Genomic DNA, 13036 nt, shown 5'->3' on the forward strand with positions numbered 1-13036 from the left:
AGGTCTCGAGTCATTTAGCTTTTTGGGGCCAACTCTGTGAGCTCTTTCTATACACAGCTTACCCTTTAGATGCGGCAATCCCACTGCCTCCGGGAGCCAGTCCTCCAAAAACTCTCCCAGGCCTGTGCTGTCTATTTCTTCCGGCAATCCCAAGAAGCGGAGATTTGCCCGCCTTGACCTATTTTCTAGGTCATCCAGTTTGTCTCTACATTCTTGCAAAGCTGCCTCGTGACTCTTTAACTTAGTCGCGGCCGACGCCATATTGTCTTCCACTGCAGAGATCCTTTGCTCCGCCTGATCCAGTCATGGCCCCAGCTCCGAAATTGCGGCCCCCACTTCTGTTAGCTTTGAATGAATACCGGCTAATTTCTCGTCCAGAATTACTGCTATCGAATCCCTCAGAACATCCACGGTGAGTGGGTTAGTTTGCGTCTGTTCCGGCTCTGTGTGACTTGCCGCCATCTTGGGCTCCGTCGTTTTTCCCTTGTCTTTTTCCTCTAAAGGCCTCTAACGGCTGATGGCCTTTAGAGGCCATCGGCTGCGGTGATTTGTGCATATAACGCACTATAGACATGTGCTGTAGCCGTCCCTGTAGGGCTAAAACCGATGTTTACCGTTTTTCGTAGTTAAAGCCGGTGATTTAGGCGCGAGGAGCCCGGAGCTGAAGAGACGTGCGTCCTCCTCAGCACATCACCTCACGTGACCCCCCCCAAAAATTACTTTAAAGCTTAAACTGAACACATCTTAAACTGGTGCTATCACAGGTGCTTGCCACATTCAGGTTGTGAATGGGCTCACTGGTCTTCAGCCTCTGTCCCTTGAGTATGGCCAGCGAGGATGACTTTCCCCAAAGAAGCAGAATGAACCTCAGTTCCTTCACTATCTCTCACAGCAGGATCCTTCACTGGTGCTTGCCTTCCTAGGGTTTAGAGTAGGCTCACTGGTCTTCAGTCCCCTGGATGAGAGCCCTCTCGCCTCAAGAAGGAATCTAGCTCAACAATCTACCTCTCTGTAAACCTATAATGAGAGGGACCTCTGGCAGGGATTGCACTATGTGGTATCTCTCCTAAAAGAAAACTCCTTTTAGCAAGGCCAGGAGGCCCTACCAGAGTGTGGAAAAAATACATCTTTACCCCTGAGCTAAATAGAACTGAGGCATCCAATCAGAACCTCCAGCTGGGAGAGACCAAAGGGTATGGATGGCTGCTATGAAAAATGTTAAGGACAGTGTAATAGCAACACAAGCTTTCCACTACCAGGCACTTCAGAAATATCACAAACCCAATAAACAAAAAAACGCATTCCAAATCTATAAAACAAACTTGCTATCCCAAAACAGCATGAACTCCCAGGACTCAAACAATAAAATTCTACTTATGAAAGGCAGCTCAATAAATATTACACTTGGCCCTTGAACTCCTACTGGGGGAATAGAATAAGACTTCTACATAGAAGCTACGTGCTTGAAGAATCCCTCACTTCATAGACAAAAAAATGAACTAGAAACTCTGCATTCAGTGCAGCATAGGAGAAAAACATACATGCACCTTCTACCTGTATTTAGCGAGACATCAGAGCTGCACATTCCCAAGCTGATATATTCCAGTCTCTAAACTTAAAATATTTTCTACCATTGTCTGAGCATTTTATTTTTTTCTAATCACATTGATTGTGGTCTTTTATTCTGCTTTCAGTGTTTTCCTTTTCCAGGGTTTCTTTTCTATTTCTTCTCTCTCCTCTAGTTTGCCTCACTTCCTTCCCTACATCTGTCTCTAACGTTGACCTTTTTCTTTCCACTCACTTCTCTGTTTTTGTTCTCTCATAGCTAGATTTCACCCCATCCTTTTCCCTGCCAGGCAACTCAACTGAAGAGGAAGCCTCATGGCTGCCAGGAGATCCCATCCTGTCTAGTGGCCCAAGTGCAAAGAAGGTTCCAGCAGTGGCCTACTGTTAGGAAGCGCTAGGAGAGAGGTTCCATTTTCCAGGGGATTGTGTGTTCTTGGACCATGGCTCGACCCAAGAGGAACTCCGAAGAGGTGCCAAGGCAGGCGAGGCATGCCCGAGCATGGGCTGGACAGGAGCAAGGCTGGACTGAAGACAGACAAAGGAATCCGGAGCAGGAACAAGGCTGAGCCTAGCCTCCGCTGGACCTGCAGGCACCAGTGTGACCCAGCAAAGCAATGCTGGTTACGAGAGTAGCCCTCCGGCCACTCGACAGCCCTTTCGGACCCGCCGCTTGGGAACGACAAGTGCGAAGACCAGAGGGCGGCTGAAGACTGAACAAGAAGATTGGGATGAAGACTCAGGCAAGACGTGGGTACTTGGACAAAGGCTCAGGCAAAGACATGGGTAGTTGGATGAAGACTCAGGCGAAGACGTAGGTACTGAAGACGAGAACTCAGGATTAAGGTACTGAAGTTAAGGCACTGAAGACGAAAGCTCTAGATCAAGGTAGTGAAGACGAGGACTCAGGATCAAGGTACTGGGTTGAAGTTGCAACGCAGCGCGCCCTACACAGCCTGCCCACAGGGCTGGTTGCAGACCACGCTGGACTCGAAGCAGACTCTAGGCAAGATAATGGAAGACTGAGACTGGAGCATGGCGAAGATTCCATAGAGGCCTGCACTAGGGTGCGCCCTACACAGCCGCCTGTGGCTGGTCGCGGACCACGCTGACACGGAGCAGGTTCCAGCAGAGTCTTGGGCAAGGACGGAGCAGACACAAGGGAACTCTGTAGACCGGGAATAAGAGATTCAAGGTTCAGTGGAAATCCGAATGAACTGTATTCGATGGGGGGGAAAGGCTGATGTGCACGGAGCAGGAGAGGGACTTAGGGGTTATAGTGTCTAATGATATGAAGTCTGCGAAACAATGCAACAAGGCGATAGCAAAAGCCAGAAGAATGCTGGGCTGCATAGAGAGAGGAATACAGAGTAAGAAAAGGGAAGTGATTATTCCCTTATACAGGTCCTTGGTGAGGCCTCACCTGGAGTACTGTGTTCAGTTCTGGAGACCGTATCTACAAAGAGACAGAGACAAGATGGAAGCGGTACAGAGAAGAGCGACCAGAAAGGTGGAGGGTCTTCATCGGATGTCATACGAAGAGAGATTGAAGAATCTAAATATGTACACCCTGGAGGAAAGGAGGAGCAGGGGTGATATGATTCAGACCTTCAGATACTTGAAAAACTTTAACGATCCAAAGACAACGACAAACCTTTTCCGTCAGAAAAAAATCAGCAGAACCAGAGGTCACGAGCTGAGGCTCCAGGGAGGAAGACTAAGAACCAATGTCAGGAAATATTTCTTCACAGAGAGAGTGGTGGATACCTGGAATGCCCTTCCGGAGGAAGTGGTGAAGTCCAAAACTGTGAAGGACTTCAAAGGGGCGTGGGATAAACACTGTGGATCCATCAGGTCTAGAGGAAGTGTATGAAGAGGAGGCAGCAAAACACTGCACGGAGCGGCAGTAGCCACGGAGACATTCACGGAGCGGGATGCCCGTGGCCAGTGGTTGGTGTTCCACCTTCACGGAGCGGAAGGATGGAGGCCTGCCATCTCCTTATTTAAAAAAAAAAAAAAAAAAAAAACAGGGGTGGGCAAGAGTATGTAAAATTAACGAAGAGTTCATAAGCTATAGGTATTACCAATTATTAGGCTTATTCAATATTTGTTGATAGATAATGTGACTTTCAATGCATACTTCACTTTCAATTCATATCCAACATAGCTCTCTGCTTCAACAGCAGGGGAGAAGAAAAACTAATACTTCACGCATATCCAGCATAGCTCTCTGCTTCAACAGCAGGGGAGAAGTAAAACTGATACTTCACGCATATCCAGCATAGCTCTCTGCTACAACGGCAGGGGAGAAGAAAAACAACCAGTAAGGGCTGAATAACATAGTCTGGGTAAACAAATAAGCATGGGTGTAGCTTGCTTATTGTGGCGGTTACTACCCCTACTACCCCTAACTAATCAAGCTTGATATTTCACTTGGATGCAGCTCCATCACTGCTCTCTGCATTAATGGTGGGGGTGAAAGGGAAATAGAACCAAAGGTTACTAGGAGCCAAGAGAAACAGATAAGTACGAGAAAAAAAGAAGTGTGAGGCTTGCTGGGCAGACTGGATGGGCCGATTGGTCTTCTTCTGCCGTCGTTTCTATGTTTCTATGTTAGGAACAAAGCTTAATGATAGAGTCTCTCAGAGGCTTGTGCTTGCAAAGAAGAAGAAGGCATTGCTCCATGAGGCGCCCTACTCAGCCTACCCATGGGGCTGGTCGTGGACCACGACATGGCACACCAGGAAAGGTAGCAACGAGGAACCAAGGGTTCAGGACATCAAGGCGGGATCACGGAACATCAGGACTGGATTGCAAATGTCAGGAACAGAAGACAGACATCTGCACTGGATCACGGACTTCAGGAACTAGAAGACAGACATCAAGACTGACCATGGACATCAGGAACGGAAGACAGACATCTGGACGAGACATGAAGCGCCAACGAGGAACAAGGAACACAGGACCTTGAAGAAGTGATGGATCACAGAAGACTCCTGGAGCAAAGGAAGGAACATCCAGGAGCATACAACTCCTTGCGAAGGCAAAGATGGACTGGCACAGGGCCCCTTTTATAGGGCTGAAGGAAATCAGGTCGGTGATGTCATCTTCAAGGGCCGCGGGGCTTTTCCCGCCACTGGCAATTTAAATGCCGAGCAGAGGCACGCACCTGCGCCTAAGGAGAGCTGGTGAAGAAGACTGACACGCTGGAGGTGTCCCGCCACGTAGAGGGCCTGAGAGAGTGGCTCCCTGCCGTGAAGAAGGAGGAAAGGAAGGCAGGCACTGGCAGAGATGGCTTTCCTGCCGTCTGAAGACCCCGGAAGCAGCTCCAACCACGAAGAAGATGTGTCGGGCAGAGCAGGAGCAGCAGCAGCGGCCCCAACCGCAGTGAGAAGGGCTCAGCCCTGCCGTGCAGGGCAGGAAATGGACGCAGCCTCCGGGCCACGGAGGGTGGCGGCAGCGGGCTGCCGCACTGCAGGAGAAAGGAACAGCTGAGCAGAGAAAGTAGGGGGCCTGCCCGCGTGCGTCGCGGGCAGGTTCACAACACCTAAGTGCAGAGGAGGCCACGGGGCTGCCAAGGAATCCCATCCCACCCAGTGGCCCAGGTGAAGAAGAGGCCCCTTGTCCCCCAGTGCCCAAAGACGAGAAAGTATATATGTGTGAGTGTGAGCAAGGGAGTATGTTACTGCAAGAGAGAGAACATGCCTGTGTGTGTGTGAGCATGTGTGACTGCAAGAGAGGGAGCCATATATGACTGCGAGAGAGGCAGCATGCGTGTGAATATATGTCTGTGAAAGACATATACTCACACGCATATGTGTGTTTGAGCAGCTGGAGTGTGACGGAGTGTGTGTGAGTATGTGTACGCATGTGTGAGTGAGAGGGAGCATGTGTGTGAGAAGCATGAATGAGAGAGGTCGCAAGTGTGGGTATGTGAGAGAGAGAGAGAGAGAGGGGATGTGTGAATGTGAAAATGAATGTGTGTATATGAGAGAGGAGAAAGTTTGTGTTTTTTCCTTCCCCTCCCACTAATCCATGACAATCTCAGGGTGACTGGAAATATAAAAGGAGGAATCAAACCAAGCAAAAGAGACGCTCCTGAACATTGCTGAAAGAGATGTATATTATGATAATCCCCTAATGCAGAATATGTTTTTGAAACACATCGCATGTTGGGATCTTTTGGGATTACAATAGAGCCAGCAAAAGCTAAAAGATAAGTTGGTTATTAATTCAATTTTATTTGGATAAAAGTAAAAAAAACAAGGAAACAGCAGGACCTTGGATTATATGAAAAGCAATGATAGTCTGTGACCAAAATGCAATAGTTGAATGGTTAGGTGTGGGTGGATACCACACCTAACCATTCAACCACACCATCTCTTCTCCAAGCTGTTCAGCTTGGAGAAGAGACGGCTGAGGGGGGATATGATAGAGGTCTTTAAGATCATGAGAGGTCTTGAACGAGTAGATGTGACTCGGTTATTTTCACTTTCGAATAATAGAAGGACTAGGGGGCATTCCATGAAGTTAGCAAGTAGCACATTTAAGACTAATCGGAGAAAATTCTTTTTCACTCAACGCACAATAAAGCTCTGGAATTTGTTGCCAGAGGATGTGGTTAGTGCAGTTAGTGTAGCTGGGTTCAAAAAAGGTTTGGATAAGTTCTTGGAGGAGAAGTCCATTAATGGCTATTAATCAATTTTACTTAGGGAATAGCCACTGCTATTAATTGCATCAGTAGCATGGGATCTTCTTAGTGTTTGGGTAATTGCCAGGTTCTTGTGGCCTGGTTTTGGCCTCTGTTGGAAACGGGATGCTGGGCTTGATGGACCCTTGGTCTGACCCAGCATGGCAATTTCTTATGTTCTTATGTTCTTATGTATTGTTAATCCCGGGCTTTTAAAATCCAATGATTATTTAAAATCCTGCCACTGAGGTAATTATTAACGGCAATATATTTTTGAGATGTGCGACGGTTTCAAAGTGAAATGTATGGTATTATATAGTGCCTTGTGAATTATATGCTGTTTGTTATATACTGTCTAAAAAAAAATATAATTTACAAAAAAAAATGTTTTTTTAGATATTGATTGAATATCGATTGTGCAGATATGCACAATACGCCTAATACCATACAGGTTTTCTGGCTGGCACCACAGCAGTGCTGTATTTTGAATGTCCTTTTTCATGTGAAATCTCTTACTATAAATGCATCACATCCATCGTTGGAGAGGGATGTGGGGGGGGGGGGGGGGGTGCAAAAAGCTGTAAGGTTCACTTAGGGTGCCTAATACCCTTGCACTGGCCGTGATTGGAAAAAACAATACAAATTAAGCATTCAAAAACACAAAGCGGAGGGGGCAGCACAATCATTGTTCACATGGGGCAGCAAAAGAGCTAGCGCCAGCCCTGACTGGCTGGAATGTCATGTCTGAAGTCAGACTCTTGAAATTAGGTGAAATTGGTGACATAACCTGTAGCCAATAGCATTTGGTCTTTTATTTGATAATATTGTATTGGCCTATCCGTACACTGATTACATTCTCAGGAGGTATAAAAAGAGAACTTCAGTACTGTGGGGTGTGTTTTTAGCCTACTTTCTGGAGGAAAAGAAGGCTAACTAGATTGCTGTGAGTGTATGGGCGTGTGTGTGGGTGGGTGTGTCACCGTCACCGTGTGTGTCACCAAATCTGCCCCCCCCTTTTTTTGTTTGTCCTATCAGCACAAATATTTGAGGATATCAGAGGGGACACGAGGATTCTGACCGGGGTAGTTTTTTGTTTTTTTTTTTAATGTCTTTATTTCATGCATATGCGTGGACCCCTTGTGCACATCCCAAAAAGCAGGTTGGATTAACTCTGGGTAGAACTTCTTGTTTCAGTTCGCTGGCTGTGAAAGATGTCTCAGCCAAAGCAGCGGACGGGTGCGTAGGAGAATGACTCTGCTTTCTATAACCTGTTTTATTGTTTTGCAATTTTTTTCTTTTCTTCCCCTTTTTCTTTTAATCTTCTTTTTATTACTTTGCCAACACATGCAAAATTGTTATGCCAATAAGGTTATCTGAATCTGACTGGGGCTAGTGATTTTAAGACTAAAGGGGTAGATTTATCAAAATGCGGTAAATACCGCATGCGATAGCAAAAGGGGTGTGTTTTATGCTAATATAGCATTTATTGCTATTTGTGCTAATTACCTGTGTGAAGAGCTAAGTTAGTGCATATTGTGATACCCTTTTCAGATTCTGTGATGAGTGCTGACCTGTTGTATTTCCTACATTCAACCACTGGGGGACCATTGTTAATGGAGAGACAGAGAGTGAGAGAGCGCCTGGCTGTAATGTCATGGCCCATAGGTAGGTATTAGTATCCCTATGGTAGGCCCACCTAGTAACTCGAGGTGGGGTTTAGGTAAGAGTGTAGGGGGTTAGGGGCCACTTTGATATTCTGCGTGACACCTACGAACAGAACAGTGGTCTCTTGTGAAGATTTGCTGGCCTTCGGAGTGAGGAAACTTAACCCTCCTTTGCCTTCCCCCTGCCCTGGCCCTCGGTGATTTCACCTGCACCGGGCCATTGGGGGAGGGGGGCGCCATTTCATCCTTCGCCTCAGGCAGCAGATTGCCTTCAGCCACCGCTGTGTGTTCGTATATTGTATAATGGTCATGTACTATGCATCATAGATGTAAATTATTCGGTATTCCTATACCTTGCTGTGAGTACTCTGGAAGGAAAGCTGGTAGCAAATCCTTGTAATACAGAAAATTAATTCACTTTAACATCTTTTCAGTCATAACAGTAGAGGTATTCCTGAAAAAGAAATTCAGATATGTTGCACTGGCGTCTTGACAGTAAATTTCTAGTTAAAATACTTTTATTGTAAACTACTGTTAACATCCTACCTGGATCTGCATTTATCTTCTTCATTTGCATCTCAGCCCCTTCTCCCGACCTCCAGGAGAACTGCTGGCAGTTTGGGTTTAGCCATCATTCCAGATTACACTCTTGAGGGATGGGATTGCAGGAAAAGCTTGGCATCCCCTCTCTGTAGACTTCTTTAGGGAACAAAGTATCAAAACTATAAACCCCTACTAGAATCACCTCTGAAGCCCCACAGTCACTGTGAGTGGCAGGGTCTTACACCCAGGGGTCGGGGTTACCGTACAGTACAAAGAAAGGGAGACAACACAACCTGTCCTGGATAGGGAGAGATATCTTATAGGTCAGCATGCTCTATGGCTGGCAGGTGGGATATATCATTATCAGTGTGATCAGGAATAACTGGGCACACTTGTTGGTCTTTTTAATGCTGTCATCCACTATGTTACTATGTGCAGGTGGATGAATTGGCCTTTACAGGCAGGACTGGAATCGGAGGGGAGCCATAATGTAAACTCCTTATCCTACATGGTCTGGTCCAAACCTCTTTTTTTTTTCTTTTTTCAGGTCCCTGTGAATAATTTTTAGAGTTTGAAAACACAGTGAATAGAGGTCAAATATCCCCTTTTACAACAGTAGATATATGGAAAAGATCAATATTCAGTTGTTATTCACCTTACAGTGGTGTTGTCTACAGTATATTTTTCTTGAGGTTGATATTCAAAAGCCATTTAGATGGATAACTGAAAACGTACCCATCTAAATGGCTTACCCGGCCACACTCAGCCTTTAGCCGGATGAATTCTAGCCAGCTAATAAGTTAGGGGGCTAAAATTTAATCAGATAAGTTGGGGGCATTCCAGGGGGTGTCACTGGGAGGAGTTGAGTTAGCCAGCTAAATTAACCTAAGCTAAACTGCCTGTAGTTCCCCAGCTAACTAAATAAGATATCTGGTTATATTCAGTTGTGCAGCTGCACCATTGAATATGCCTCCAAAATTAGCCGGATAAGTTTATCCAGCTAACTTTGCTATCCAGACTATGTCTTAATACATGCCTCCTTGTTTTTCATATAATCTGAGATAGAACCAAAAGCTTTACTCAGCTCCTGATGTAACATAACTAATGATTCTATTTGATCTAAAAGAAAATTAGGTTGGCTTGGCAAGAGGTAGCACACTGCTTCCATTGGAACCACATACCATGTTCATACAACCTCTAGCGTAGCGTGCGCGTAACATACTGGATAGAGTGATCTGAGGCACAAAAGAATTTTTCGAGCCTGGGTTTTGCCAGGCAACCAATATGTGTGTACGTTGCTATTGTGTTACACTGCCATCTCCTGATAAGCTTCAGTATCGGTCACTCAGGTCTCTTGGCAAGGACACCTATAATCTTTGACCCTATAGGTCATAGGAATTACTTGCTGTCAATGTCCTCTTACCCCACTGGGTGCCTCTTCCCTACTTGCATTTCCTAGCTTAAAGGTATTTTTGTTTTTTCCTATTGTTCCCCTCTGAACCCAGGGCACCTTGGGAATTTTCCCCTCCTCTCGGCCAGAGAGAAGCCCCATTTTAGACTTAGGTCTAATGAAGCATTATCCCTTTTTTAACACTGATATTTAAACCAGAAAGTTATAAGAAAAGGACTCCGTTTGTCTGTGCAGTATTCTTCATTTTATGTCAACATTTACAGTACGTTTTCTCTCTTTCTTCAACTGCTCTGTAAATAAACATTTCGAAAATGAAGACGCTGGTCTCCCTGCATACCTGAAGTTCAAATACAGAACTTCAGGTATGCAGGGAGACCATTGTTAGACAAGCAGCCTACAGGCTGCTTTTCTAACAATGCCATATGCATTGTGAGGGCATGAAGCAGTGCACTAGTCGTAGGACCTCGGAACTAGACAAAAAATCTTGTTTTACCCTCTGTGCCATCCCACAATCCCACAATCACTATGCCACCCCCTTCTTATTTTACATCATCTTCATTTATGGGAATACAAGAAGGGATCTTACAGGGCACACAGAGCCACAGAAGATACACTGTCCTTAACTGTCCTGTATTTTGCAAATTTCATAGACTCAATAGTCCACCAGCTCATGTTAGCTCTGTTACCCTTGTGCAGAGATTTTTATCGAGGAATTAAAGGGGGAAATATCAGTAGGAGAAGTGCAGTCACTGAAGAAATCTTGATTCTGTACACGGTGTGCACGTTCACCACAGTTCCCCTGCTTTCATGACTGCTCCAAGATTACAGATGAGGGGATTATCAATAAAAAGAAATCAATTATTTAATAACGATATGGGCTCGGTCATGTTTGCGTGGGCAGGAACAGCTGTCATCTCTCCCCCAGATTTTGTTACCTTACAGCTATTTGGTTTGACCAAAGCTTCCCCTGAATATTGATGTACAATACACAAACCAACGCCCACAGGAAAATTCCTTAACCAAGATGTACAGCAGGTTTACAGATATATTGGTCTCTCTTATTTTCATTAGGGAAAGAAAATGAATAGATTGTGAGATATTGAACTCACATGAATGTTATATATTTTCTCAGGTGTAACCTACTTGAATCGCTTTTTGTCCATGTGTAAAGGGTATTGGACAGCTTCTTACTGTTACAAACGTTTTAACTGAATGGCAGGAACCAAAAATACCATTTAAAAAAATTAAATGTGTCTTTTATGGCCCCACCAGAGTGTAGCCTGCTCCCAGACCCGGGGTTTCTTGTGCTTGATTATCTCAGGAGATATTGCATCAGGTTAAAAGGAGCAGAGTATGTGTTTCTCACACTGATTAATGATCAGGAATTGGGTATTTTATTGGTCTACTGTGCCCCAGCAAAAGCGGGTCACACCCTACACCAGTGACGGCGATCTCCAGTGCTCCAGTGCTACAATCAGGCCAGGTTTTCAGGATATCTACAGTGAATATGCATGAGAAAGATCTGCATACACTGCCTCCATTGTATGCAAATCTATCTCAGGCATATTCATTGTGGATATCTTGAAAACCTGGCCTGTTTATGGCAGGACTCGAGGACTGAAGTTCGCCATCACTGCTCTAGACCTTGTCTTCTATAACTGAAAAACAGTAAGAACATAAGAACATGCCATACTGGGTCAGACCAAGGGTCCATCAAGCCCAGCATCCTGTTTCCAACAGTGGCCAATCCAGGCCATAAGAACCTGGCAAGTACCCAAAAACTAAGTCTATTCCATGTTACCATTGCTAGTAATAGCAGTGGCTATTTTCTAAGTCAACTTAATTAATAGCAGGTAATGGACTTCTCCTCCAAGAACTTATCCAATCCTTTTTTAAACACAGCTAAACTAACTGCACTAACCTCATCCTCTGGCAACAAATTCCAGAGTTTAATTGTGCGTTGAGTGAAAAAGAACTTTCTCCGATTAGTTTTAAATGTGCCACATGCTAACCTAGATACAAATATAGGACATGGAGACCTGGGTGCTACCTTGGTCTGAGCTTTAGAAAAAGTTGTTCAGATGACTGGGGAGTACCTTGAAAATCTCTATTATGTTAACGAAGATAATGTTTTTTTCAAATACAGTTTCTCAGAACACTTGCACTTGTGCAAAGCACATGTTAAGGTTCAGCCAGTTTGGCAGCACAGTGCAGCTTCTGCGTGTTCCCAAAAACTCCTGCAGATGCGCCGAGACTATAATAATTCAGATGGCAAAACCTCTTCAACTGCAGGGATCTTGCTGACTGACCCCATATTAAAATAGTTCACTTGCATCAGATGATCGTGCACAATAGGTTCCGGACACTGCCCTGATGATCTTGAAATAGCCTCAGATGTCTGCTGCTTGATACTGTCTAAAAACACCTGGTACTCTGGAAGGTCTCCCCAACTTTGAGCAGGTTTCAGGCACGGTGATGATGCTGTGCCCAGGACTATAGGTTCAATATATCCAGCCAGGCCATTGCCTGGTGCTATCGCTGAGCTCACTGCTCACGCTGTTACACTGGCGTGCATCAGCTGCCTGCCCAGGCCCATGCTTCCTGAGCTGGTACTGCTGAACCTGCACCAGAAGAAGCTGAAAAATAAAACCAGCAGCCGCAGCACCCCCAACATCAGAGCTGGGCAGGCCAAGATCTTCCTCTTCTTGTTTCGTGAGCTGCAGGGAAGAGCACTGCTCCACTGTTGGGCCACCAAGAAGATCAAAAAAGACCTGCTGCAGATGCACAGGAGCTATGCGATGAAAAAGGGGCTTCACACAGGCAAAAGCAGCCTGAAGAGACAAGATATCTATGTTGTACAGAAGACAGAGGGAGCTCTATAGGGAGTTCCAGGGGAAATGCTGCTTTGAGTGAGAAAGAAGGAGTGAACAAAAGTTGGTTGGGATTGTAAAGCCAGAAGGAATAGAAAGCACAAGGAAATGCAGTTTGGAGATACTTTGCAGAGAACCAGTTAGAATGAAGGTAGCAGACACAGAAATGTGTGCTAATAACTGGAAGATACCGCTGAGGCTAATTACTCAGCTGCTGCCTAGAGTCAGTATTTCTTTTAAGGGATAGACCATTGCCACTGAAAGTAAGGCTGGAGAAAGGGTAGGCGCAGCTCCC

The sequence above is a fragment of the Rhinatrema bivittatum genome, chromosome 2 (genome assembly GCF_901001135.1).
Source record: "Rhinatrema bivittatum chromosome 2, aRhiBiv1.1, whole genome shotgun sequence".
Lineage (NCBI taxonomy): Eukaryota > Metazoa > Chordata > Amphibia > Gymnophiona > Rhinatrematidae > Rhinatrema > Rhinatrema bivittatum.